A 5,099-nucleotide genomic window follows, 5' to 3' on the forward strand; every position below is an offset into this window, starting at 1 on the left:
CAAAACAGGACTTCATATATATCAAACTTTACCTTCGGACCATTCCGGAGCTCCTCGTGATGTCCGACATCTCATCTGGAACTCCGAAAACTTTTGGTTACCAACACCTATAACTCAACTATACTGAAACGTCACCGAACTTTAAGTGTGCATACCGTGTTGGTTCGAGAACTATGCATGCATGACCGAGACACCTCTACGGTCAATAACCAATAGCGGGACCTGGATGCCCATATTGGCTCCTACATATTCTACAAAGATCTTTATCGTTTGAGCCTCTATGTCAAGGATTCAGTTAATCCCGTATGTTGTTCCCTTTGTCCTTCGGTATGTTACTTGCCCGAGATTCGATCGTCGGTATCTTTATACCTAGTTCAATCTCGTTATCGGCAAGTCTCTTTACTCGTTCCATAATACAAAATCTCGTGGCTAACTCCTTAGTCACATTGCGTGTGAGGCTTATTGTGATGTTGTATTACCGAGTGGGCCCCGAGATACCTCTCCGTCACACGGAATGACAAATCCCAGTCTTGATCCATGCCAATCCAACAGACGCCTTTGGAGATACCTGTAGAGCACATTTATAGTCACCCAGTAACATTGCAATGTTTGATACACACAAGGCATTCCTCCTGTGTCCGGGAGTTGCATGATCTCATGGTCATAGGAACAGATACATTGACATGTAGAAAAACGGTAGCAATAAACTGACACGATCATATGCTACGTTTATAGTTTGGGTCTTGTACATCACATCATTCTCCTAATGATGTGATCCCGTTATCAAGTGACAACACTTGCCTATGGCCAGGAAACCTTGACCATCTTTGATCAACGAGCTAGTCAACTAGAGGCTCACTAGGGATATATAGTGTGTTGTCTATGTATCCACACATGTATTTGAGTTTCCAATCAATACAATTCTAGCATGGATAATAAACGATCATCATGAACAAGGAAATATAATAATACCCAATTTATTATTGCCTCTAGGGCATATTTCCAACAGTCTCCCACTTCACTAGAGTCAATAATCTAGTTCACAACATTTGTGTGATTGTAATGAATCTAACACCCATACAATTCTGGGGTTCGATCATGTCTTGCTTGTGAGAGAGGTTTTTAGTCAACGGATCTGAACCTTTCAGATCCGTGTGTGCTTTACAAATCTCTATGTCATCCTATAGATGCTGCTACTACGCGTCATTTGGAACTATTCCAAATGACTGCTCCACTATACGAATCTGGTTTACTACTCAGAGTTATTTGGATTAGTGTCAAAGCTTGCATTGACGTAAGCCTTTACGAAGAACTCTTTAATCACCTCCATAATCAAGAAAAATTCCTTAGTCCACTAGTTACTAAGGGTAACTTTGACCGATGTTCAGTGATTCAATCCTGGATCACTCTTTGTACCCCTTGACGCACTCATGGCAAGGCACACATCAGTTGCGGTACACAACATGACATTCTTTAGAGCCTACGGCTAAGGCATAGGGGACGACCTTCGTTCTTTCTCTTTCTTCTGTCGTGGTCGGGCTTTGAGTCTTACTCAAATTCACACCTTACAACACAGCCAAGAAGTCCTTCTTTGGTGATCTATTTTGAACTCCTTCAAAAATTTGTCAAGGCAAGCATTTAATTGAATTTTCTATTTAGCGTTTTGATCTATCTCTATAGATCTTGATGCTCAATGTTCAAGTAGCTCTATCCAGGTTTTCCTTTGAAAAACTCCTTTCAAACAACCCTTTATGCTTTCCAGAAATTCTACATTACTTCCGATCAACAATATGTCAACCACATATACTTATCAAAAATTCTATAGTGCTCCCACTCACTTCTTTGGAAATACAAGTTTCTCATAAATCTTGTATAAACCCAAAAGCTTTGATCATCTCATCAAAGCATATATTCCAACCCCGAGATGCTTGCACCAGTCCATAGAAGGATCGCTGGAGCTTGCATACTTGTTAACATCCTTAGGATCGACTAAAACTTCATACAACCTTTCCTCAAGGAAACCATCGATGAAACAATGTTTTGACATCCTATGTGCAATATTTTGTAAATAATGCAGCAACTGCTAACATAATTCCAACAGACTTTTAGCATCACTACGAGTGAGAAAGTATCATCATAGTCAACTCTTTGAACTTGTCGGAAACATCTTTGCAACAAGTCAAGCTTTTCTTAATGGTGACTTTTCACCATCATCGTCTGTCTTCCTTTTAAAGATCCGTCTGTACTTAATAGTCTTATGACCATCAAGTAGTTCCTCCAAAGTCTACACTTTGTTTTCATACATGGATCCTCTCTCGGAATTCATGGCCTCCAGCCATTTGCCGGAATCCGGGCCCACCATCGCTTATCCATAGCTCGTAGGTTCATTGTTGTCCAACAACATGACTTCCAAGACAGGGTTACCGCACCACTCTCTAGCAGTACGTGACCTTGTCGACCTACAAGGTTTGTAGCAACTTGATCCGAAGTTTCATGATCACTATCATTAGCTTCCACTTCAATTGGTGTAGGTGTGATGACGAGATGATGAATATACTTCTCGCACCTCGTTGGTTACCCCAAGTGGAAGGTTGATATGTAGTCAGCAGCAAGTTTTCCCTCACACGGGAACTGTAAGGTTTATCAAACCAGGAGGACTCCTAGGATTAACAAGTAGGTGTCTTCCACCCTGGCACTAGCAGAAGACGTGGACCTGCACACACAACAAATAACTTTGCTCCCAACGAGTACAGAGAGGTTGTCAATCTCTCCGGCCTTGTAGTTTGCAACGGATCAAAACACAAGCGGGAAGGGTAATAGTGATTGCAAGAGAAAAGTAAATGAAAGCGGTAAATAATGGAGGTGTAAACAATGATGGTGATATGGGCCGGAGTCACATGATGTTCACTAGTGATGTCTCTCTCCCAAAAGACGATAAACACCTATGCTTGGGTAAACAAATCATAGTTGGGCAACTCACAAAATTATGAACGCATCGCAATGCTAATTATGCTACTTGATAGTTAGAGGTTCAATAGTAATGGGCAGTACGCCAAGACAAGTAGATCGTTTATTCATCAACATCTACTTACTAATCATCCACCTTGAGATATCTATCCAGAACAGCTCGCCGGTATTAAGTTGCGAGCCCCACCCAAGGTGTAAACTCAAAGCAATGGACAACTGCATTAACGAACTATGCGTAAGGTAAAAAATCCTTGCAACCGTGGTCATAAGCACCGTTGTTTTCTTCCTCGTGGGAACAACACATCCCCTAGTCTCATGTTTCTGTCACTCAAGCTAGACATCGAGGGGCATGAACCCACAATCATGCATAATGCTCCCTCTTGGAGTTACTATCTACTACTCGGCCAAAGCAATAAATAGCAACGGAGAACATGCATGAATCACTAAGGAACATAATATAAAAGGATAATCAAATATATAACTCATAACAATCTGAAAATAATCTCATAATCCATCGGATCCCAACAAACCAAGCATAGCAATAGCAAGAGAATTACATAGATGCATTGATCATGTAGGGCAGCTCACAAGGACTAACCATTGAAGCACAAGATTGGAGAGAAGACATCACATAGCTACTGGTCATGGATTCATGGTCCAAGGAGGATGCTACGGCAACAAAAGTCCTTCCCCGGCAACGCGAGGAATTCTTCTTGCAACTTCTCTTGCTTGCGTCGGTTTTTCCCTTGAAGAGGAAAGGGTGATGCAGCACAGGAGCAGTAAGTATTTCCCTCAGTTTGAGAACCAAGGTATCAATCCAGTAGGAGAATCTCGTCAAGTCCAGAGTAACTGTGCAAACACAAAAGAGCTTGCACCCAACGCTATAAAGGGGTTGTCAATCCATTCAAGATTGATTGCAAAGTGAGATCTGAAGGCGGAAAGTGCAACGAAGAAAAAGTGTAAGGCTGAAAATATGGTGTGGAGTAGACCCCGGGGCCATAGTGTTCACTAGAGGCTTCTCTCAAAATAGCAAATATCACGGTGGGTGAACAAATTACAGTCGAGCAATTGACAGAACCGCGCAAAGTCATGACGATATCTAAGGCAATGATCATACATATAGGCATCACATCCGTGACAAGTAGACCGATACTTTCTGCATCTACTATTATTACTCCACACATCGACCGCTATCCAGCATGCATCTAGTGTATTGAGTTCATGATGAATAGAGTAACACCTTAAGCAAGATGACATGATGTAGAGGGATAAACTCAAACCAATGATGAAAACCCCATCTTTTTACCCTTGATGGAAACAACACGATGCGTGCCTCGCTACCCCTTCTGTCACTGGGTGAGGTCACCGCATGGTATGAACCCAAAACCAAGCACTTCTCCCATTGCAAGAATCATAGATCTAGTTGGCCAAACAAAACCCACAACTCGAAGAGAATTACAAGGATATGAAATCATGCATAAGAGAGATCTGAAGAAACTCAAATAAGATTCATAGATAATCTAATCATAAATCCACAATTCATCGGATCTCGACAAACACACCGCAAAAGAAGATTACATCGGATAGATATCCATGAAGATCATGGAGAACTTTGTATGGAAGATCCAAGAGAGAGAAGAAGCCATCTAGTTACTAGCTATGGACTGTAGGTCTCTGGTGAACTACTCACGCATCATCGGAGAGGTCATGGTGTTGATGAAGAAGCCCTCCGTATCCGAATCCCCCTCCGGCAGGGCACCAGAACGTGTCCGAGATGGGATCTTGGGGAGACAGAAGCTTGCGGCGGCGGAAAAGTACTTTCGATGATCTCCTGATTTTTTATGGGATTTTAGGGAATATATAGGCGCAAAACCTAGGGCAAAGGAGGTTCAAGGAGCCCACAAGCCAGGGGGGCGCGGGCCCCCCAGGCCGCGCCATGAGGGTTTGTGGGGTCCCTGGTGGCCCCCTGCCCTGATTCTCCGGCTTCCCGATCTTTTTCTGTTCTGGAAAAAATCTTTTTGGCAGTTTCATTCCGTTTGGACTCCGTTCAAAATCCTCCTTTGAAAGGGGTCAAAAACATGGAAAAAACAGGAACTAACACTTGGCACTGAGTTAATAAGTTAGTCCCAAAA

The sequence above is a fragment of the Hordeum vulgare genome, chromosome 5H (assembly GCF_904849725.1).
Source record: "Hordeum vulgare subsp. vulgare chromosome 5H, MorexV3_pseudomolecules_assembly, whole genome shotgun sequence".
Taxonomy (NCBI): Eukaryota; Viridiplantae; Streptophyta; class Magnoliopsida; order Poales; family Poaceae; genus Hordeum; species Hordeum vulgare.